The 25,499-nt window shown below is 44.3% G+C and overlaps 1 protein-coding gene across 4 annotated transcripts in view; it reads right to left on the reverse strand.

Moving 5' to 3' along the window:
- LOC147903875 (calcium uptake protein, mitochondrial-like) overlaps positions 1–25,499 on the reverse strand; it is a 54,602-nt gene that overhangs the window by 16,072 nt on the left and 13,031 nt on the right. The window lies entirely within an intron of this gene.

The following is a 25,499-nucleotide window of genomic DNA, read 5'->3' on the forward strand; positions in this document are numbered from 1 at the left end:
GTTGCAGCCTTAGTAGAAGCTATGTTTCAGTTGGTATCAGAGCCCTTTTCATGGGATTTTGTGGTTAAATCTTTACCATCTCACTCTAAAATTTGGAGCACCAGCTCTTGAGCCTTGGGTCTACCTCCCTGCAAAACTCTGTTGCGGACAGGTGTTTCTATACCCACATTGACACGTGTCAGCCTCTGATTGCTCCGATTTTTGTGACACCGTTGTGATCAAACTAACCGCCTGATCAGAAGCCCTAAAGAATTTCAGTGAAATTCCAAAATTTTGAGCCAGAATTGCTCGCGTATCAGTGGTGCAGGCAGAATCCGATTTCTGCAGCGATCTGGAGATTTGCTGATCCAAAAGCTGATTTGCTCACATACAGGGAGTCGCCTCAGCTGCTGGAATATCTATACCAGGTTTGACTCTGATCAAAGCTCATTTGCCCCTCTTTCTGCCTGTAAATCTGTTTCCGGGTGGCACAATTTAGGGCTTCTCTACCTACAGAACAAGGAATTTGGGGCTTCTATTTCCTAATTGCAATTCCTACTCTACTCTATCCTGCTCATGCCTGAATTGGACCATTTGTTACATCTAGAGGAATATGCTCACACTGGTGGAGGCATTACCTTTCAAGAAGTTGACAATGGACTCAGACCAGCTTTGGCTACATGAGGAGTTTGGACATGAGATGGTTGTTACCTATCTCTCACCTTTGATTGCGGATCAATGTGTGTGCCAATGGTATGATTTGTCACAGAATGGTTCAGTCATGCACTGTGATAAGGCAATTTTGGAAGCTCTCCTTGTTTGTGAAAGGAGTTGATGAACAGCTGTAGTGGCAGATAGATTATCCTCACTCTCTCTCTTGTTCAATACTAACTGCAAACTGCAAGATGATGCACTGAATACACAAAGTGGTGCTGCGGATGTGAGTGAGAGAATCAGAGGGAGAGAATGTAGTGGGCCTCCAAACTGCAAAACTGTATAAACCAGACTAACTGGAGGAGGTGAATCCTCACTACATCCTTGAAGAGGCTGAGGCTACCCTACTGGTCTGCTGCGGGGATGCCTGGCTGCTGCTATTCTGTGGGCTGAAGTGCCCAACTGTGAGATAGAGAATGAGGGCCAAGGGGGGCCTACTTTTTATAGGCCCCTGGGATCCTAGAACTGACCGACCAGCTTCCTGCTACCCACCGACCTGCCAAACTGCTGGCAGACCTACTGGATGTACCAACCTGCCATGTGGCTGTTGACCTGGTGCCGCCTGATACCGACGTCACCTGCTGATGTGGCGCCCTGCTGAGATGGCACCTGCATTTACTGGCTGCTACTTGCGTGGCAGTCAACATGATATGGCTCCCTGTGTGGTAGTCCACGTGGCTGTTGCTATGGCTGCGTGCTGACTGGGCAGTCCACGTAGGAGCCCACCATGCCACGGGCTCAGGATGCCCGTGACAACAGCAAGAGAATGATCAGGTTTATACATGGGTTACGATCATCTATTACTTCAGATGTAATGGCATCTAGACCCAAGTCTTTGGATGAGGCTATGCAGCTAGAAGAATTATATGAGTCCAAATACAACTCCAAGGAAAAATCTATTGGAATTGGGACTTTTCAGAAGTCATCTACTGTGGATCATGATTGGAAAAAGCCCATTGGTGAACAAAAATTTCATTTGGGTTAAGCCTTCTCAACCAACTTATGGGGCACAAGGTAAGATAATGCCTAAGTATCCCACTGTTAAGGTTTCAGGGTCTAATACTTTTGGCAAGAGTTCTAACATCAAGACAATGATAAGGAAAAGAAAGAGGCACACAGACACGTATCTCAATCCCTAATGGATGAGAGGAGAAAGAAAAGTCTCTGTTTTAGATGTGGAGAGAAATGGAGCGTGGATCAAAACAAGGAATGCAAAGCTAAATCAATCAAGGCAAACTAAGTATGATTATAGAGATATTTGAATCTGAGGATAAATTGTCCACCACAGAAAATGCAGAAGAGTTTCATAACTGTGGCATGAGGTTCTAAGGGATGATGAGGTGGATGATGAGAATTATGTGTTCAATCCAAGAGCCTAGAACCCAAGTGAGCTGATAGCTATGAATGGCTCTAGGACCTGGAATTTATTACCTTTCTCTACATAGCTGGTAAACAGTCCATTCACAGAAGTGGGTAGGCAAAGCTGCTACCATCTTGAGAATTCCTTTGATCATTGTGAACCCTGCAAGGTGGGGCTGTGAGTGATGAAGAAATTTCTGGGATACCAGGCGAGAGTTGTACACAATATCTACCAATGCTTTAAAGGGTGTAAGTAGCCCCACCACTTTCACGATCAAAGGGCAAGTAATGGGCAAAGATGCCCATGTTTTGGTGGATAGTGGAAGCACCCACAACAGCTTTGTAAATTCTAAGTCTATCCACGCATTGAAGCTAGCAGTGGATGATCTTCCTCGCAGCTTGACGTTTGAAGTGGCTAATGCTACTTTCACCATCAGCCAGAGAATCTGTAATGGTGCTGTCATTAACCTTTCCTCGAAGTATTCCTGTACCATGGATCTATTTGCTTTGGATCTTGGTCCTATTGATATCATCTTGGCTGCCGCTGGCTCAAAAGACTAGGTAAGTTTACTATGAATTACAGGCCATGACAATGAGTTTCGAAGACATGGGCAAGGAAGTTTGCTTATCTGGTATTCAATCTAAGAAATTGCAGTTGGTAACAGCCAAACAATTCACGAGGCTTCTCAAGAGAGAGGTTAGTTTATTTGGTTTAAATCTTGAGGCTGGAAGCAATCAGAAATTTGGTAAGGACTTCAAAGTAGAAGAAGGTGACATGCTGGGACTGTTACAGCAATATCAGGAAACTCCTCCTGGTCTTCCCCATAAGACAGAAGTAGATCATGCCATTTATTTGGAGGAAGGAACTAGACCTATCAAGAAGGCTCCTTATAGGTTATCAAAAGCAGAAAAAGAAGAGATTGCTAATCAGGTTCAGGAGTTGTTGGATAAGGGCTTCATCACCCACAGTCAATCTCCATTTGCCTCTTTGTTTTGTTAGAGAAAAAGAAAGATGTTACTTTCAGATTATGCATTCACTATAGGGAGCTCAATCCCTAGGGTGGATGTTGGATGAACCGAAGGGACCTAAATACTACTCTAAGATAGACCTCAAGTCAGGGCACCACCAAATAAGAATTAAGGAGGGTGATGGTGATGAATAGGACAGAAAGAGAGCATTATGAGTTCAAAGTTATGCCTTTTGGGCTCACTAATGCCTCTGCTACCTTCCAATATTTGATGAACTTAATCCTTGGGCCTTAACCTCTCCAAGTTTGTGTTGGTATTCTTTGATGATATCCTCGTATACAGGACAGAGGAGCATCTGCAGCACATAGCCAAAGTATTGGAGGTTCTTAACTTTATGCCAAGCCCTCCAAGTGTTCTTTTATGGTGCAAAAGGTGGTGTACCTAGGCCACGTTATCACTCCTGAAGGTATTTCACTGGATCCTTCCAAAGTACAAGTGATTCAACAGTGGCCAATCCCTTCAACACTCACTCAGTTAAGAGAATTTCTTGGTTTGACATCATTTTTACAGAAGACGCATCAACCATTATGAGAAAAGAGCAGCTCCACTTGCTCATTTGCTCAAGAAAGGAGCTTTTGTATGGGACCCTTTTGCTCAATCAGCCTTCAATGATCTCAAGAAAGCCCTTAAGACAGCCCCAATCTTGACATGTCCAAAATTTTCAAGACCATTTCTAATAGAGACAGGCCATGGAGTAATTGCTTATGAGAGCAGGAGATTGAGTGATAAGGAGTATATATTCCCAACCCATGATAAGGAGATGCTTGCTCTCATACATGCTATCAAGAAATGGCATCACTACTTGTATAGTAGCCACTTTAAGGTAAGGACAGACCATAGGTCATTGAGGTATTTCTTATCGCAAAGTACTCTCACTCCTAGACAAAGGTGCTTGGAATTTGAACAAGGCTATGACTTTAATATTGAATAATAGAAAAGAAAGAAAGAGAATCTGGTAGCTGATGCTCTATCTAGATTGTAGTCATGTCAATGCCATGCAGTCTCCACTATCTATTAAGGATTGGATTCATGATATCCAAGAAGAGTATTGGGAACATCATGAGTCTGCTGCTATTTTTATGGCCCTTCAGGACCCACATGTTACCCATAGTGTGTCTTGAAGAATAGACTCATATGGTAGTTGGATAGAGTTTATTTGGTTCCTCATTCCTCCTTTAAGAAATGGCAGGGGCTGGGAAAGAGTTATGAGAAGGTGAAAAAGACTTTCTATTGGAAAGGCTTAAAGAAGGATGTAGTGAATTATGTCAAGAGCTGTGAGCATTGTCAGCAAAACAGAACTGAAAACATTCATCCCGCAGGTCTCTTACACCCCTTACTATTCCTCAGGGTAAGTGGACACACATCAGCATGAATTTCATTACTGGAAAGCATTTTTGTGGTTGTGGAAAGGATGACCAAGACAGGCCACTTTATTCCTACCTAAACCAATTATACCTCCTCACAAGTGGCCAACCAATTCATGGAGAGCATATTCAGGTAGCATGGTCTCCCACAGGAGATAGTAAGTGACAGGGATGCAAAGTTAAAGAGTGGTTCGTGGAAGAAAGAGTATTTGAAACGCTTTTGCTTTAAAACACAGAAGTCCTGGGATAGATGGTTGTGCCTGGCAGAATTCTGTTTTAACTCTACATTTGAGGCTTCTTATGGATGTCAGGTTCAGTTACCTTCTACAATTCGAGACTTCTTAATCAACATGCATGAGATGAAGTGGACAGAATACAAGCCATTTTACAGTTTGCCAAAGATAATCTTGTCAAGGCACAATCTCAAATGAAGGAGTATGCTGACCAGAAAAGAAGGCTTGGTGAATTTAAGGAGGGAAAGTGGTTATATCTCAGATTGCACACGTATAGGTATGCCCCACTGAAACGGAACACCAATACCAATATGGCTCACATATTTAACGGCCCTTACAAAACTCTAAAAAAGACATCCAGATTCATGATGTATTCCATGCATCCTTGCTTAAAAAGCATGTGGGAGCAGATATTCCAATTGACCAGAAAAGAAGGCTTGGTGAATTTAAGGAGGGAAAGTGGTTATATCTCAGATTGCACACGTATAAGTATGCCCCACTGAAACGGAACACCAATACCAATATGGCTCACATATTTAACGGCCCTTACAAAACTCTAAAAAAGACATCCAGATTCATGATGTATTCCATGCATCCTTGCTTAAAAAGCATGTGGGAGCAGATATTCCAATTGCAGCAGAATTGTCTCCTATGGATGAATCTGGGTAAATAGAGTACATACAAGAAAAGATATTGGGCTATAGAGACAAAATTCTCAGAAATAAGGGTTTGGTCGACTACTGCATCAAGTGGAAAGGCTTATCAGAGGAGGGCTCAACATGGCCAATGTATTACTTGTATCGGACAAAATCTTTTAAAAGTAGGAGGGGATTGTAATAGTAGGATAGTAGTCATCTAAAGGTGCCTCAGCTGTACTTTTAGGGCATTCAACACTGATGCAATCACATTTCATTCTATGAATGTTGGTACTTTCTAAGCATCAACCTATTCGCTACACATGCAAGAACTTCAAGAAGGGCTCCAATTTCCAAGCTAGCCGGCCATATGGGAGCTGCTAAATTCCGTGCCCTCTTTCACTAAAGAGTGACCTATCCTTTTCCCTCCACTTCCCTATGCTGCCATTTCTGCTATACAGTTTCATAGTTTCCCTAAAACTAGTCACTGTTAGCAGCCTTAGTAGAAGCTATGTTTCACAAAACTTCAGGCTGATCTTCGCCTTTGTATTTGTTGAGCTTGAACAGCTTATCTCCAAGCTTGATTCTTGATTCAGCTGGTCGTCTCTTCCTCTTATGCCTCAAAGGGGATGGGCTGCGATGTCGTTTTCTTCCTCTTGATGGAGAGACACTAGGTGACTTACCGTTACTTACAGAAACTTGAAGGTTTGCATAGCATCTTCCTTCGGGTGGAGGCCCTGGTTCATGGGAAATCAGTATGGTTACCTTCATGAACATGAACCTGTTGGGCTATACTACTCAACTCATTGAGACTCATAGGCGGATGGGGACCACGACTAGCCACGATGGCTGGTTCAATGAGAAGAGAAAGAGGGCTGATCTCAATAAGGGAGCACAGATAACCTGAACGAAGATCAATCTTTGAGAATTGTGTTGCGTGTAGAAGTTGATCGAAGAGGTCATCGATGCAAGGCAATGGATACTTGTTTTTTATAGTGAGCTTGTTGAGGGCTCGGTAGTCGATGCAAAGACGCATTGACTTATTCTTTTTTTCCACAAGTAGTACAGGAGATCTGAGAGGGCTGCGACTGGGCCGAATGTGACCTTTGTCGAGTAGTTCGGTGACCTGTCTTTGGATTTCTTCATTTTGAGTGTAAGAAACCCGATAAGGAGGTTTCGACGGTGGATTACTGCCGGGAATAAGTTCGATTGGGTGATCCACTGGTCGTCGAGGTAGTAACTGCTTTGGCAATTCTTGTGGAAAAATATCCAGGTAGGGCTGGAAAGAAGGTTGGTTGAGGTATTCAAGAGGCCATAGTAGAGTTCTGTGTTCGATTAGCACTCTGCTTCCCTGTGTTTTGAAAATCTGTTATGCGCTCTGCGTATGCAATAGCACCAACTGTGGTGGTGATGTTTGCTTTAAGCACATCATGCGTAACGAGGGATTTAGGACTGAGATGAAAGCATGAAGGCGATCATCATCAGTTAAACCATCAATCTCCAGCACCAATGTGGTGAACTGAGAGATGTAGAAAGACAGGGAGCCTGTTTGCTCCAACTGTCGAAGTTTTGAACGTACTTGGAAGTCCGCATCGGTAGGTATGAATGGCTTACAGAGCACGTGTTCAAAACGTTCCCAAGTTAACACACTTTTACCGTTTTTTAAGCGTCTTTGTCACCATAGGAAAGCTGTATCCTTGAGGAGGGAGGCTACCAAGGCAATCTTTTTGCCTTCAGTGAGGTCAACAGTATCAAAGTACATGCGCAATTTTGCGAGCCATTGGTCAATTGTTCGGCGATTTCGTTAACCAATGTAGGCTTCCGAAAGTTTAATGTCAAGTCTTTTAGTTTTGGAAGCTTGGAGTAAACGGAAGAGGGCACAGAGTTCAGTGTTTTCTACCTCTGGTGGGAATGAATCTGCATAGTCATCTAGTTGTGTCACGTCATCCTATGTATGTGTGGTACTACGAGAATCTTGGTGTTATGCTCTAGCCGAGATAGCATGACCTCGAAAAGATCGGTGGGCATTTTCTCTTAGATGACCGACTTTTGTAATATTTTATGTGCGTAAATAAAATGGTCAAGGGAAGTAACTGCCAAGGTCCTAGGTGAGGGTGTATTGGCATCGACTAGGTGGTTCTGAGTGCTAAGGCCTAGGTGCACCTAAATGTGTAAAAATGCCAAGGGGCAAATGTTTTAATTGTGCCCCAAGAGAGGGGTAAATGGTGTACCAAGCTAAAGGTCTAAAATGATGACATGTGGCAAGGGAAACCATCTAGGGAACTGAGGGCTTGTGGATAGGCATGAAGGAAATAAAGTTACGTATCTTTGTGCGCATGCAATCCACAAGAGAGGCTGGGAGGAAATTTATGATGCCATCGCCTATGATATTATATTGCCTGTAATTCGACGGAACAGTAAGGATAGAAAAGTGAGCGTAATATTTGGTATCAAAGCGACAGAAAGAGATCAGGAAAGGGTGGAAACAGCGATGCTGTGTGGCCTGAAGGAAGCGCAGGGTGGCACGGACGGCCATCGAAAGACGTAAGAAGCCGGACGCGGCGGAGGGATCCGAAGCGATATCACTATTCGAGTGCTGACTACATCTGGAGACGGAGGAAGAGGTGCCGCAAGGGGAGGATCGCCGTCACCTTCGCCATCTATGCCGGGTGGCTGCGCCCGTTCTAATGTAATAAAGGCTGCCCTGGGCGGAATAGAGCGGGCTGATTCTGTCGCAGGAGCGTCGGGTTCCCGTGAACAGGTGACGACGTCTTCCTTCCATCTAGTAGATCGTTGAGGCAATAACATCTACATTGAGGTGTGCAGAGAGCTGCTTCTGTTAATGGAGCGGCTGAGCCGTTGACGGAATTCCTAAGACGACGTGGACAGAGGCGATAGACAATTACGTTACGAGGAGGTCCTTCGACGCGATAAACGATCTCCTTTTTTTTTTTGGGTTCGTAAGGGATCCTTAACGTTGGGCTGCACAGAAAAATTTGATCGGCAGAGGTAATCACTCGAGGCTGGCAGCTGCCTAGCTCGAAGCCTTGCGCGTCAACAAGCCCTCGGTTCATCAGGAGGGGTGACGGGTGATTTTTTGGGTCTCAGCATAGTCTCCGACGATTTATTCCAAGGAGCATCATCTTTTTCCTTCTATACAACTTTTCAATTTGCAGTTTATTATTTCTGTACAGCAAAAGGGGAATCTGAAGTGAAAAATATATATATATTTTGCCTTTTGAAACAATGGAGGCAGAGGGACAGGATTCCAGGGTAAATCTTGGTGCATCTAGAGCGCAATCTACGCAAGAAATGTCCCATCACACAACACCTACTCTGGTGGGTAGGATTTCTGTACTAGAAGATGCTTTACAACAGATCATGAACCAGCAGCTTCAAGTGAACGCTGGTCAAAATGAAATTAGAGAGATGGTGCAAGCCTTGTCGGCTAGACCATCTAGAAATGAAAAGGGCAAAGCTCCAGCAGAGCCAGAGCCCAGTATACACTCGTCCAAACGTGCGAAGGTCAAGGTACCTAATATTACCAACTATAGACCGAAAAAGTACGTTGGTCAGATGACCGAGCGCAGTTCTGATGTGATCGAGGTTTGGTTACACAAGTGGGAAGAAGCCTTCGCCATTTGTGAAATCAGATCTGATCTAAAGAAAATCCGCGAGACCACTCACCTGTTTATTGAGGCAGCGGATAGGTGGTGGATCAAACAACAGAAAGATCGGGTTGCCCCTACCACTTGGGAAGGGTTTAAGGCTGAATTTAAGAAACACTTTCTTCCACTTGACGAAGAGTCCCGAGCTTGGGATGCTTATAGAAACCTTCGCCAAAGGAATTTGTCGGTGGCAGAGTACACTGACAAGTTCAGGGAATGTGTTATGAAAATAGCAGACCCTCTCCCTATGTCGGTTCAGTTGAAAGACTATATCTATGGACTGAACGACAAGATTAAAATGGAAGTTCGTGTGAGAATTGGAGATAGAGAGCAAATGAGAGAACAAGAGCACAAGCGTAAGAGCTGAAAGCTTAGTTGCAAATAGATGAGTGTAATACAACTAAATAGAGTGATGGGTTTTGTCTAAGTGACAAAACCTTATCACTTCACTAACCATAGTCAGTGAACTAACTGTGGTTAGGGGAAAAAACCTCTAAGTGAGGGAAAAGTGCCCCTAACCTACTTATTACATTACATTGGTCACTGCTAAATTATAGCAATAATTCTAACACCCCCTGCAGTGCCAATGTCATGTACAAGGAAAAGATCAATCACCAAAAGGAGATAAGTTCAAGGCACTGCGAAATGCCTCAAACTTTTCACGTGGAAGTGCTTTGGTGAAAATGTCTGCAACATTGTCATGTATTGACACAATGATCATGCTGATCTCTCCTGCATGCAACTTCTCTCTGACGTAATGATAGTGAACCTCAATGTGCTTCGTGCGAGCATGAAACACAGGATTCTTTGCCACTGCAGTAGCACTCTGACTATCAGTGAGAATTGGAGAAGGACCCTCCAATGAAAGATGAAGATCAGCAAATAAACGACGCAGCTAAACACATTCAACTGTCGTTGTGAAAGCTGCCCTGTACTCAGCTTCACGCGAAGAGGTAGCCACTATAGATTATTTCTTGCTCAACCAAGAAATACAAGCTTTCCCCAAAAAGAAACGATTGCCACTTGTGGCCTGCCTAGTGTCATAATCTCCAGCCCAATCTGAGTCACTGTAGGCATGCATCTGCAAGTCACCCCCCCTGGGAAACATCAAGCCAAACGACTTGGTACCTCGCAAATAACGGAAAATGCGATTTACAGCCTGCCAATGCATAGTCTTTGGGCTGTGCATATATCTGCTCACCTGAGAAACTGCAAACTGAATGTCAGGTCGTGTATTGCAGAGATAAATGAGGCATCCAACAGCCTGATTGTAGAGTGTGACATCAAATGATTCACCTGCTTCATGCATTGTAAGCTTCAGCCCCGGCTCCATGGGAGTAACTATGGGCTTACAATCCTGCATGTTGAATCTGTCCAAGAGTTTTTGCACATACTTAGAGACATACCGATGCCACTTTGCTCTTGAGTGAACTGGATCCCCAAATAAAAGTGTAGCAACCCCAAATCTAACATGTCAAAAGTGGTCTGCAATTCAGCTTTAAAATCTGCAATATTATCTTCATTTGACCCTATGAGCAGTGAGTCATCTACATAAAGAATGATGACTAAAATATCCCCCCCATCCTTCTTGATGTAGAGGGTGCTTTCAGTTGGACTGTTGTGCAGCCCCTTGCTGGTCAGAAAGGCATGAATCTTTGCATACCATGCACGTGGCGCCTGTTTCAGCCCATACAAAGCTTTATTCAGCTTGCATACTTGAAGTGCATTTCCTGAAATTTCAAAGCCTGGAGGTTGTTTGACATAAACCTCTTCCAACAAGTCTCCATTAAGGAAGGCTGTTTTTATGTCCAACTGATGAACATTCCACTAAAAATTTGCAGCCATTGCAATAACTGACCGGATGGTTGTCATTCTGGATGTAGGAGCAAAAGTCTCCTCATAGTCTATGCCCTTTTTCTGAGCATATCCTTTTGCGACCAGCCTTGCCTTGTACCTGTCAATGGTGCCATCGGGCTTTCTTTTAACTTTGAAAACCCACCGTGTACCTATGGCATGTTTACCTGGTGGCAAATCGACAACTTCCCATGTCTGATTTTTCTGAATGGATTGTAACTCATCGTGCATGGCATTCATCCAATGCACATTATCCTGTGCCTCTTTAAATGTCTTAGGGTCCTCCTCATCAAGAAGAGTACCTACATAAGCTGATTCAACTGAAAGAGCACCTCCCCCATGCCTTACTGCACTCCGAGTTCTGCCAGGTAATGAAGCATCAATTTTACTCTCCCAAAGAGTCTGTAGCAGCCGATTTTGCTGCATGTATATCTGCAATTTCTTGCTGAACAACCTCTTCCACGGCTTGTGGAGGTGGTATGACATCCTGTGGCTGAATCGGAGCATGTGGAGGTATCTGAAAATTCTGATTTTCATCAGAGATATCAGCAGGGGAACCCAAGGCAATGGGTAGTAACCCCTCAAAGACATCACCGGAAGAAGAAGGCATATCAAATTCAGCTTGAGTGTGAGCTGAATTCTCTGAAAATATTACATCTCTACAGACAATGATCTTGCGTGTGGCAGGATTGTAGAGACGGTAGCCCTTGCTCTCTGCACTGTACCCAACAAAAATACATTTGATTGCCTTATCAGACAACTTATGCCCAAATTCAACAGGCACATGAGCATAAGCAAGGCATCCAAAGACACGGAAACGATCCACAGAAGGCTTTCTCCCTTGCCACACTTCATAGGGAGTCCTGGTCCTCAAAGCTTTTGTGGGTGCGCCCGATTCAAAACATAATTGGCACACATGAGACCTTCAAGCCAAAATTTGTGAGGCAATTTTTTGCTTTTAAGCATACATCTATCCATCTCCATAAGAGTACGATTTTTTCTCTCAACTTTCCCATTTTGCTGAGGAGTTAGCCTCACTGTAAGCTGGTGTACAATGCCCTTGTCTTTCAAAAAAGCATCAAAATCTGCAGACAAGTACTCCCCTCCTCTATCTGTGCGTAATGTCTGTATCTTGAGTCCGAATTCATTTTCAACCATGGCTGCAAAGTGTTTGAAGACCATAAACACTTCTGATTTGCATTTCAGCCCATAAACCCAAGTGTAGTTGGAGTAGTCATTTATAAAAGTGACAAAGTAAAGATGACCACCCAATGGAGTCCTCATGGGACCACAGACATCACTATGTATAAGCTGTAATTTTCGAACAGCTTGACTGATCCATCCTTCTTTAAAGGAGATCTGTGCATTTTACCAAGAATGCACCCTTCACAGGCATGTGGAGGAGGTGTTTCAAAAGGTGGCAATGCATCAACCATGGCATGTTTTTGAAGCGTCATCAAGCTGCCATAATGCATGTGTCCATATCTCGTGTGCCATAACTCCGCATTCTGCATAGCCGCAGTAGGAGTGGAAACTGCAAGAGCATGTGCTGGTCTTTTCTCATACATGTCAAGCTGAAAAAGACCACGCAACAAAGTGCCAGACAATCTCAAGGCATAGTCATGCTCTCTATCATGGACTGCACACTTGTCATCTTTAAAAATGACCTGAAATCCAGCTCTGTTAAGAGTGGACACTGAAAGTAGATTTTTTGTGATACCGGGCACATCCAAGACATCAAAAATTCTGAATGTTGAGCCATCAATGGCTGTAAGTTCAACTTCTCCTGTACCACGAACTGAATAGGAGTTGTTGTTGGCACATGTGACCTTTTTACCAACAGGTGGTGGATGCAGAGATGTGAAGAGACACTTCCTAGAAGTGTTATGCTTTGAGGCACCGCTGTCAAAATACCATGTATTATGTGTCTCGTTGACTCATCGTTGGAAGAATCATAACTACATGTCAAAAAGGCATAAGTGTCATCATTACAAGTGGCTGTACTATCCCAAGCAGCCAACTGAGAGTCTGAAATACAAGACAAGAAGGCATAGTTGTGCTCCACAAAGTTGGCTGTAGCTTGCTCATTGTCAGATGCATGGGGAGCTGAATCTGAGACAGCCATACCAGAGCTGTTTTTCTTTTCTTTTGCAAGCCTTTTCTTGCATTCTCCAATGTAGTGACCTAGCTTTTTGCAGTAATGACATATTCCCTTCTTCTTGGGTTTACCTGCATCACCTTTAGCCTTTTGAGAAGGTTGTCCTAAACCACTGGAAGGCTGATTTGCTGAAGTCTTTGCCTGTCCCTTTGCTTTAGGCTTGAATTTTGAGAGCATGGCATGTTCACCTGCTCGTGAAGCCATGTTTTTCCTGGTCTGCTCTTCCTGCAGCAGAAGTCCTATCAACTCGTGAAAAGTGAGAGGATTTGCACCCCCCCTCATCGACAAATTCAGCGAGGTATGAAAGCTGAGAGAAGACTCAGGAAAAGAATTCAGAGTAGTGGTAATCATCTCTGAATCAGGAATGATCTCATCAATATTCAGCAACTGCTCTCGTAAATCCTGTAGCTTTGTGAGGTGCACTGACATGGAATCACCCTCTTCCATATGTGTACGAGACAATTCTCTTTTCACAAAAGACACCCTGGCATCATTCCGAGCTGCATACATGCTCTCCAAAATATCCCATGCTACCTTTGAGGTCTTACACGACCGGATATGCGGAATGATGAATCTTTTCACTGAAAGAGAAATACACGACAAAGCTAAAGCATCACGTGAATCCCATCTCTTCTGCTCTGGAGTGGTAGGTATAACTGCACCAATAACTTGTGCTGCAGCTGTACCCTGTGCACGACCTCTGCCGCCTCCTTGTTGGGGAGGGGTATTAGGTGCCACATTTGCTGGCCGGAACTCATCCCCACTTACATAGTCCCATAAATTACGAGAAATTAGAATATTGCGTACCATAAAACTCCAAAGGGAGTAGTTGGTACCATCCAGCTTGTCCTCTTGTGACCACTGAAACCGAAATCATTCTGATTTTGCTGGGCCATGTCTGAGAAAGAAAATACAGCAAATGCAAATCTGAATTCCCTTGCTGGGAATGGAGTGCACAAATCCCAAAAAACACAGCCAAACACTGGCTAAAAATGCAACTCAAATCTCCGTAATGTCTCTGTCAAAAATCTGCCAGAGCATCCAATCTCTCCCAAAACCTGCCAAAAGCGCTTCAAAGCACTCACAAAAAAGGCAGTGTGAACTGAAATCTGTCAAATTGCTCTCCCAACACAAAAGCCCCGCTTTGTGGCTTGAAATTGCAACCAGAAAGGGGCAAATTTACTTAAAGCCCCAAATCTGCAATTTTTGAACAAAAGCCCCAAATTTGGAGTTGAAATTGAGCCAAATTTCACCCAAATAGTTAATCTCCTGCAAAAGCCCCAATTTCTTGGCCAATCTTTGCAATTTGCTTGCAATGTGTGCCAAAATTTTTACAAAAGCCCCAAATTTCTTCAACACTTGCAGATTTACTGCAATGTTTGCCCAAAAAATCCAACTATGCTCCCACAAAACTGAGCCAAACAATGGCTATATGCAAAGAATGCGCCTACAAATGAACCTTGCAAGTAGAACCCTGCTCAAAAGTCCTGCATAAATGCGAATTTCCAAGCCCACCTTCAAACTGTACGGCAGTTTGTACAGAAGTGTACGGAAGATGCTTGAAGCTAACTGCAGGTGTACGGTGCCACACGTGCGGTACAGTCGACGATGTACGGCTGGCGACAACGACGAAGTGTACGGCTGATGCAGGCTGATAGTACAGATCTGTACGGGGCTATCGACAAGCTGGTACGGGTACGAAACTGTACCGCAAAGATACCACCAACAGAACAAATAGTACGATGCAAGTACGTAGATGCAAGTACGTACGAGGATGTAAGCTATACGACGCCTGTGTACAAAGCTATACGACCGTTTGTACGTACAATCCGGGATCTGTACGACACTGTCGACGAGCTGGGAGCTGTAACGGCGCACGTGTGAGCTGTACGGGACAATACGGAAGGCAACGCATGTACAATGCGGGACTGTACGAAATCAGTCTGTATAGATCGTATGGACGATCTGTACAGACAACGAGCGATTGGAGCAGGGAACTATTGGGCTGGAGCTGGAGGCGAATGTGCAGCAGGAGCAAGAGCAAGAAGAACCCGCTCTGATACCAAATGTGAGAATTGGAGATAGAGAGCAAATGAGAGAACAAGAGTAAGAGCGTAAGAGCTGAAAGCTTAATTGCAAATAGATGAGTGTAATACAACTAAATAGAGTGATGGGTTTTGTCTAAGTGACAAAACCTTATCACTTCACTAACCATAGTTAGTGAACTAACTGTGGTCCAGGGAAAAAGTGAGGGAAAAGTGCCCCTAACCTACTTATTACATTACATTGGTCACTGCTAAATTATAGCAATAATTATAACAGTTCGGGCTAAATATGTGACTACATTAGATGAATCTATTGCAGTAGCCCTGAACTACGAGAATGCCAGAGGCAGACCTAGTGGGTTTGTGCAGGCAGGGACTCAGCATGAGTACCCGAGAAGAGGGGGATTTCAGAGGAAATGGACTTCAAAGACAAGTGTCTCGCAGCCAAGTGGCTAAACCAAGTAGGTGAAGCCGGTTGAGGGACAAGCAAAGACAAGTACCACCATTGGGGTGAAAAGAAAAGTAACTCCAATGGCAGCCCGAGCATGGTCAAAGTCCTCGTTGACCCCTGAGCAAAAAGAGAAAGCTAGAAAAGAAGGATTGTGCTTCGGCTACCTTCAGCAACATCAGTGGAAAGATTGTCCACTAAACAAAGACCATCGCACGGCCAATATGATGATATCTGAATGCGACGCGAAAATGCAGGAGAGTCCCAATGTGGAACATATGCAGATGCGATTGGCGGGACCTTCTCAGAGGTTAGTACCTGTGTTATTAAGTGTGTCTGTTACTAGGTTAGTAAGCGGTGCACCCGATAACATCCTTTCAAGGCCCGCAGCAACAGGGTATATGGTTTTCGATGAGCCCGAGTTGATTAAAATGAAAGGACAAGTAGCCAATCATGATGTGATTGTATTGTTTGACTCAGCGTTAACGCACAATGTAATTAACTCGAAGCTTATTAAGAGGCTCAAGTTGAAAACTAGTCCATTTGACTATGCTTATACGGTCAGGATGGCGGACGGAAGTTCAACTGAAGTATGGGACCAAAGAGTCACCCAGTTGGAACTTCAAATTCAGGACTACGTTGAGAAGCTGGACTTTGAGTTGACCAGGCTTGTTCACGCAGATATAGCCCTAGGCATGGCTTGGCATTTTTTAAAAAATCCAGCCATTGATTGAAAAAAGCATATTTACCAGTTCAAGATGAACGGGATAGAATATGTTTTGCGAGGTGAAAAGGATTTACCTCGAGGACCATTGATTTCAGCCATGGAAATTCGAAAGACTCTGAAAGAGTTTCTATGTCTGTGTATAGCACCAGTAGAGTCGATTGATGATGCATCGGCTAGCACTGAGGCTACCCAAGATGGGAAAATGGCCGAGTTGGCTAAAGAGATATCGGAGAAGTTCTCTGATTGTTTTAGGAATGAGTTACCTTATGGGTTACCTCCAGAGCGGAATGTTCAACATAAAATTGAGCTTATCCCGGGGGCAAAACCTATAAATAGACCTCCCTTTAGATTAAGCTTTACAAAAGAAGCTGAGGTGCGAAGACAACTGGAAGAATACCTCAAGCTGAGGCAGATTCAACCCAGTTTTTCACCTTTTGCTTCGCCAGTGATATTAAAGAGGAAGAAAGATGATACTTTTCGCCTCTGTATAGATTACAGAGCATTGAATAATATCACTATTAAGCACAGGTATCCGATGCCTCGGATCGATGATTTGCCAGATGCATTGCATGGGGCCGTAATTTTCAGTAAGATAGATCTTAAGTGTGGCTACCATCAGATCCGTATTAGAGCCGAGGATGTGCATAAAACCGCTTTCAGAAGCAGGTTTCGTCATTATCAGTTTTTGGTAATGCCCTTTGAACTTACCAATGCTCCAGCTACATTCGTCATGCTTATGAATGATTTACAACGTCCGTATATTAGAAAGTTTGTAGTACATTTTATTGACGATATTCTGGTATTCAGTAAAAGTATTACTGAGCATCACGAACACTTAAGAATAGTGTTCAGTACTTTGAGGAAAGCCAGTCTTTATGTAAATAAGAAGAAAACTATAATGTGTATAGTTAGGCTTGAATATTTAGGATTCATAATTACTCCAGAGGGGATAGAAATGGATCCAAAGAAAGCGGCTGCGATACTGACCTGGCCAATCCCTCAAAGTTTGACCGCTTTGCGATCATTCTTGGGATTTGTTCAATTTTATCGAAGGCATATCAAAGGATATTCCGAAATAGTATCACCATTGACTGATCTGACCTCACATAAAGTACCTTTTATATGGAGACAGAATCAACAGGAAAGTTTTAACACCATAAAACAAGCTGTGGTCACAGGACCGGTGTTAAAAATAGTTGATCCCCAGAAACCGTTGTTCCTTGAAACCGATGCAAGTGGCAAGAAGCTTTCTCCCTCTCAACGAAATTGGCCAACTCATGAATTAGAGTTATATGTTGTTGTCCATGCTTTGAAAACATGGAGACATTATTTGTATGGATCAGAGTTTTATGTGGATGTTGATCATGATACTCTGAAACATTTTTTTAAACAACTTGACTTGAGAGGCCGCCAAGCTAGGTGAGTAGAACTCATGCAGGAGTTTAATTTGACGATTCGGTACCAAAGAGGGAAGGATAATAAAGTTGTTGATGCGTTGTCACGCATTATGCATAACATGAGTTTCACGGTGTTAGAGAGTACTCTAATGACCGAGATTAGAGAAACTCAAAAGGTGGACGAGTTCGTCCAGAGCCTATGGCCTAAGGCTCGTATGTTAAAACCCGGAAAAAAGGATGACCTGGCATCCCAAAAAGGCCAAACTTATGCAAGATATGCCATAAGGGATGGTATGCTAAAAAGAAATGGCAAGGTAGTAGTACCTAATCAGAATGATCTCAGGCAAAGAGTCATTCGACAGTGCCATGATAGCCCATGTGCGGAACATCCAGGAGTCGAGAAGACATATGATCTCGTGAAGCGAGATTTCTTTTGGCCAAAGATGAAAAAGCATATTCATGAATATGTGACACGTTGTTTTTCGTGTCGAGTAAGTAAGGTAGAGCGGGTGAAGCCATCCGGCCTTTTATAGCCCTTGGAGATACCACTGAGTGAGTGGGAGAGCATTTCCATGGACTTTATTGTAGGGATGCCTACGACACAAGGTGGATATGATTCTATCCTTGTGGTGATTGATCGTCTTACCAAGATGGCTCACTTCATTCCAACTAGAGAATGTCTTAGTGTCCCACAAGTGGCAGATTTGTTTATTAGACATATATTTCGTCTGCATGGATTACCCAAATCCATAGTGTTAGACAGAGATGTCAAATTTACCGGTCATTTTTGGACTGCGGTATTTGAGACACTAAGGACTGAGTTGGGAATGAGTAGTGAGGATCATCCAGAAACGAATGGTCAGATGGTAAGAATCAACCAAATTTTAGAGGATATGCTTAGAGCATATGTGTCATTGAGGCAACATACATGAGACAAGTGGTTGCCATTGTTGGAGTTTGCCTACAATGATAGAAAACATTCTTCTACAGGGTTCACTCTGTTTGAGCTGAACTATGGTTATAGACCAGCGAATCCAGCTATAGTTGGACTACCTCAGAAAGTGCCTAGTGCCGCAAACTTTGTGGTTCAGATGTGGGAGATGCTAGCACTTGCAAGAGCAAACATCCACCAAGCTATGGATAGAGCTAAGGCGTATGCGGATGTAAACTGATCCACTAGAGAATTTAAGAAGAAGAAAAAGTTTTTCTCAGAGTTCCTTCGCACTTTAAGTCTTTGACTGTAGGAGAGTGTGCTAAGTTATCACCTCGATATTGCGGGCCATGGTTAATTCTAAAAAGAATAGATAAGGTAGCCTATAAATTAGAATTGCCACCGGGGTGTAAGGTGCACCCAGTGTAGGTGTTGTTTTGTTTCAGGAGATAGAGGATAATGCAAGACGCAAACCAACAAGAATCCTGGACCGAGGAACAATGCAAGTACGCAATCGGGAGATACCCACAGTGTTGGTTGCATGGCATGGTCTACCTCTATCAGAAGCTACCTGGGAATCCGTATATCAGTTACGGAGAGTCTTCCCAGATTTCATCATCGAGGACGCTGATGCTTATGCTCTAGCCGAGATAGCATGACCTCGGAAAGATCGGTGGGCATTTTCTCTTAGATGACCGACTTTTGTAATATTTTATATGCGTAAATAAAATGGTCAAGGGAAGTAACTGCCAAGGTCCTAGGTGAGGGTGTATTGGCATCGACTAGGTGGTTCTGAGTGCTAAGGCCTAGGTGCACCTAAATGTGTAAAAATGCCAAGGGGCAAATGTTTTAATTGTGTCCCAAGAGAGGGGTAAATGGTGTACCAAGCTAACGGTCTAAAATGATGGCATGTGGCAGGGGAAACCATCTAGGGAACTGAGGGCTTGTGGATAGGCATGAAGGAAATAAAGTTACGTATCTTTGTGTGCATGCAATCTACAAGAGAGCCCAGGAGGAAATTTATGATGCCATCGCCTGTGATATTATATTGCTTGTAATTCGACGGAACAGTAAGGATAGAAAAGTGAGCGTAATACTTGGAGTTGTTGAACTTTCTGGACCAAGTCGGAGATGCTGTTCTGAAGCTGGGAAATTTAAAGTTGCAATACTGTTTCGCCTTGTATGTTGACTTCAGGGGTCTTTTTGGACTTGAGTCGCTGATCTCTGGAGAGGCTGCACGCAAGCATTGCGACATATCTGAGGTCCCCATGAGAAAAACATGAACTTGCGCTCTAGTTTGTACCATTCCTGGAAGAAGATTCGGGCTGCTCCCTGAGGTTGCTCATGTTGGAGGGGGCAGGCGAGGCAAGATGGAACCACCCGTGGAAATCTGGTAAAGGAGGTTCTGTCTGAGGTAACACTGGTGATGCCGAAATGGGTGTTACCGCTCGTGAGAGTACAAGAGTAGGTTGCAGAGTCCACGGATCTGAGAAGGGATAAGGAGCTGCTATCGGAAGTGGAGGATATCCAGGAGGAGGATTGCCTTCAGAGTGTAAACACTGTCTTGGGGAAGGTACAACCTGTATAGGAGGATATCTGGGAGCTGAAGGAGGTGGAGACTACCCTGGAAATGCTGAAGCTGAGGGGTAACAGTCTCTCCAAAGATGGACAGCAAACTCGTGAGGAATATCGGGTTCTAGGTATCTTCGTGTCTCGTGGAACACAACCTGGACTGTGCTGAGGAAGTAATGTAACTGAGGTGCCTCACGCAGAAGGTATAGGATGTGGTCCAAATCACTAGGAGGGCATGTGACACAAAAGACCCACGATGCCAAAGCTCCGAAATGGGCTGGTTGTGCAATCTGAACACGATATTGTGTGGTAGATGATGCCTGAGGTGTCCTTGAAGGGACGGGTGAATTACCAGGGGTTTCCATGCTTTAAGGAAGCGTCTTTCATTTGCTGTAATTTGATAATAAGCGTCAAATGACAATATGAAAGAGAATCCTTAGAAGTAGAATGGAAAGAATCCACCTGGCATTGATTTAATCTGCCAACTTGTTGCGTAGAAAAGGCCTGCAGATCTCTGTCCGGAGGTCCATGTTGCTGTCCTTGCTTGCTGTCCTTGCAAGTCCACGTGGATGTGTGCACCAGAAATAGGTGCCGGGTAGACTTTTGAGACAAACAGAGGCGTTGGCAGAGGCTGGGTGCAGAAAAGGCAGATTTCCTGCGTTGATTTCAGAGAAAAAGTGCCTGTGGGGTGCGAGGAGCAGATGTCGGCCTGGCTGGTCAGGATTGGAAGGTAGCAATAGGGCGCTTTTCACACGCTGTCTGCATCGCGATAGAGGGCTGAACCGCTGCTGAGCAAAGGCAGGTATGGTGGCGAAAAAAGGGGGGGGCAGGCTGCGTATGCTGCAGCTACCAATGGTGGATCACGATAGAGGCTTCCAAGGCTGCAGGCTGGATCACGATAGAGGGCTGGCGAAACAGGCTGCAGGCTTCCAAGGGCTGATTCGCGGCAGCATGGGCATGGAAACTGGCGCTGATCTAGCGCTGGCAGGCTAGCAGGGACTGGCAGGAACCTAGAGCAGCAAACTGGCGAGGGGGGGGCTGCATATGGCGTGGAGACATGGCGGATCCTGCGTGACCAGAATCCGTACGGTCAAGGGAGGTGAGCCTGCGTGTCAGAAATCCGTACGGGCGTCAAAATGGATCGTCCCTTTTTTGTTTGTGGCTGCCTAGGTTGGGTGGTTGCCAAAAATTAATGTGGGTTTAATTAACCCGTGGGTAGTCTAGGATAAGACCTAAGGTATGGGGCTGGGTTTTCCTTTTTAGCCCCTCTAGGTACCCTTTTTATAAGGTGCTTGGTGCCAAAAGGTGTGCCTATTCGAAGGGGTGTGACCCTTGGAATAAGTGTACCTTTTCATGAAGGGGTGTGTCCCTGTTTTTAAAAGGGGTGTCCCCACATGAAGAGGTGTGTCCTTTTTTCCACGATGGGGTGTGTCCCTTGGGTGAGGAGTCAAAACTCTTCATCAAAAGGTGTGTCCGATGGTGGAAAAGGTGCGTCCCTTGGTTTTGGGACAGCCCAAGCACATGAAAAGACACGATTTTTGTCGTGTCCATTCACATCAACTCGTGATGTGTGGGAGATGGAGAGGCCATTGATGACTTTAGGCAGGGTTGGCGCTAAAAATTTTTACGCTCATTCTCTCCATCTCTTCCAAGCACAATGTGCACAGATATCCTTCTAGCGGAAAGAGATGTATCAGATAGGCACTAGAAGGTGGAGGGCATTTCCTATAGGCAGAAGCGAATATTGCTATGATACCACTGTAAGAAATCCTAGATTTACTATGTTTAGAAATGTGATAAGGAACTGAAAGGAGACTGAAATAGCAGAGAACAAGGAATATTTGTATTTAACAAGGAATAATTGTATTGCTTGAGTGTCTGTAACGTAGCTGTAGTGTGTCATCCATACAATTGGGCCTCTCTTATATAGAGAGTGAAGAGTCACACATGAAAAGGTGTGTACTCCAAAGTGTATGTGCATGAAGAGGTGTGTACCCCTTGTGAAGGGTGTGACCCTTGATGAGAGGGTACATTACAATAGAAGTGTCTCTTCCATAGAATGTCTCTTGTGAAGGGTTGTGCCTCATAGGAAGTGTCCCGTCGAAAGGGCATACCCTTCCACAAGTGTCCATTCATCAAACCATCCATAAGTCTAGATATAGAGAAAGGAATACGTCACAAATCGTGACAGTGCCCAATGTTGTGAGATAGGGGCATGAATTCTTGGTTGTGTGGTCCTACCAAAGACACGATGTTGAGGAAATTGGTAGTCAAAAGGTTGGGAGGAATAGGCTCTCTCCCACTCTACTAATTACCGCATGAATCTATCACCTCAGCAAGCATCATTACTAGCGAGTAATAGTGCTCATGGGCAAACCCATCAGCATGCTCAAGGAAAGATGTGTGCCAGTAGGCCGACCATCTCTTGATACAAAAAATCCGTCGCTCCACATGGACAGCAAACTACCTCCATTCCAATACAGCATGGATGCTCCGTTTTCTCCCCTCCTATCACACAAGGTCAACCAGGTTATTCGTGAGGATCTATTACAGCTACACACATTCCGGACCTGGTTGGGCCCGAGTGATCTTCCAATGAAGCTGGGCTTCTACAAAGATCACTTCTTACATATCACAGTGGAGAGTTTCATTGACCCACTAGGGTACACTCAGATTTACTTGCCCCACTCACTCAAGATCTCACTTGGGCAGTTTCGGGTCTCTTCACATAGACTTCGTATCGAGAGCGGCAGAGCAGAGCGACTACCCAGGGAGAGGCGGCTATGCACTTTGTGTGACATGCAGGAGGTTGAGACAGAGGAGCACTTCATCTTTAGGTGTCCTGTTTACTATGAGATCCGCGAACGTTTCCACTGCCTCTTCACAGACAGCTATGGGTTTTTGGCCTCATTCATCTCCTACCCAGACCATCAATGTTTGGCAGGTTTCGTTCATAAGGCACTCAGACACTGCGAGAGGATACTTCAAGCACGGAGACAGGAGCGGACCTTTTTTCTTGGCTGATCCCTCTCAAAGCTCCATCACGCAGTTTATCCAGCCAGATCACATGGACACCCACGAGATGAGGCCTCAACATGACCGTGACCCGGATCCTGTGACCCGACAACTCAAACAGAGGGTTGACGCACACATCACACTTGGGGACATCTCCTCCATGTTTAGAGTCGGGTCTCGACCGACGAGGGTCACAGTAGCCCTAGTTAGACGCAGAGCCATGACCAAGAGACATGCCAGGGATGCACTTTTGAGTGGCCGACAGCACTCTATCGCTGATTTCATGCCCCCATTGCCTCATCCACCATGATGTCTTGATTGTGATGATGATGATGATCATGATCATGAGATAGTCGACTACCGACATGACATGACTATGTTGTACTTAGGATTTAAAACTAAAATTCTGCATTTTTTGCATTTGCATTGGTGTGGACGGTGGTTTTCGCAGCCGGTGGAAGTGGGCGAGGATTGGCCGAAGGCAAAGCCATCGTCAATCGGGATGGAAAGGCTAACTCTAACACTGTTGAGCTCCGTCCGACTAAGAAAACTGTTAGGAGAGAGAAGAGGATGAAGGCAGAGGGTGAAGCTAAGAGAGAGTAGAAGAGGCTAGGAAAAAGGGGGGCCGGGGGGGGAGGGCTGAAAGGAGAGGGGTTGAGGGAGAAGGGGAGGAGAGAGGCTGAGGGCTGAGGGAGAGGGGCTGCGGGGAGGAGTGAGGCAGAGGGCTGAAAGGAGAGGGGCTGAGGGACTTTAATAAACTTTCTTTCTTTCTTAAAATGATCCCCATGGTATAGTGTAGGCTTTCTACCCTTGTGCTAAAGTGCAATGGTTACCTAAAGCTATTGGAAGATCTACTCCCCAATCTCCACACGAATAAGCCCAATTGTTGGCTGATACGCTCACCAAGCTGCTGTCCATCTGTAGAAGAGTGCCTTGTAGCATCAAGGATAGTGCCTAAAACATTGGACGTGTGCATCTAATGATGCAAGGGACATCGGACGAGAAGGTATTTATGTGCCACTAGTAGATGCCACAATCACTTGCTCATGGAAAGCAACCTCCATCTATGCATCATTGTCGGCCAAAGACTCACCATCAAGGTGCATCTTTTGATGTCAGTGTGTAGCTAGGTAGCTACAAGACGAGTCCCTAAATACTCCAATGGAGGTGCAAAAGAAATGACAAAAGCAAATAGAATGGTAAGTGAAGTATAAAGATCTACTATCTACTTGCATCTATACTTAAGGCACCTCAGTCAGGTCAAGAAAAGGATTCGTGTACACAAGGCTCTACGTGTCGCATTGGTTGAGCTCAGCAATGAGGTCGTTGTCATTGTCATCACCATATGCCCCTTTTGTCTATTGCTGCTATATTGGCGCTGATCTCATTTCCATTATTCGGAGTCAATGGGAGAGATGTACTGGGACCTCTCCAGCCGCTCAAGAAAGATCAATAGCCTTCATGCGGACCTAGGATTGTCCATTGTTTTTTCACGTTACTCCACTTGGGATTATAGACCACCCCCATGGTTGTGTATTGATATTGCAGAGGCCATGAATAGAGTTCTCACTCTCCCACCATCGTAAATTACTGTTACTGTAAAAAAGAAACATGCTAACAATTTATGGAAACGAAATCAATTGCCCTACTTCAGAGTGGTTCGGAACATTAGGGACATACATATGGAATGAGTTTCGTACATGACAAATGTCAAAGTTGATTGCAACATCCTCTTTGCAAAGTTTGTGGTATTAAGGAAGAGCAGGAGGGAAGATGTTATATATCATATGCCAACAACACCCATAATCATATATGGATCATGGTCACATTTGTTAGCAATTGCTTAAACCTAGACTATAGTTAAGGCTCACATATGAGGACAACACATCATAGGATGTAACATGTTACTTGCAACTTCATACGTCCATTCAACACCCTAACTTAATGAACAGCAAAAGGCAAGATTTAAGACTTTAAACCATGCTAGCTGATCCATAATCCATATGATAGTTATAACCAAACTTTAAATTTGAAGTCTATTTATTATACATATTACATGACACATGTAACATTATAATAGTGGAATCAAGTCTCAAAATTCAAAACATGATGCATGCCACTAGGCGTCGGGTATGTTTCTAATGAATTGGAATCCATACGTCTGGTCCTGCATTCCGTATGGGACGTTCAATATGGTTCCGTACGTACAGAACTCTTGCAATATGCAACTATGCCCTGCTTACTGCCACATAATGAAACTAAGCATATAAGATATGTTCCAATCCTAGGCAAGGTCATCGGTTTCCTTGAACAAAGAATGATAAAACCATTTGTGCTTATTGCCTAGAGGCTCTTAATCTTCGGCAAACAT

Source organism: Dipteris shenzhenensis, chromosome 3 (assembly GCF_047967505.1).
Source record: "Dipteris shenzhenensis isolate YYH24624 ecotype China chromosome 3, Dip_SZ_1.0, whole genome shotgun sequence".
In the NCBI taxonomy this organism is placed as follows: Eukaryota; Viridiplantae; Streptophyta; class Polypodiopsida; order Gleicheniales; family Dipteridaceae; genus Dipteris; species Dipteris shenzhenensis.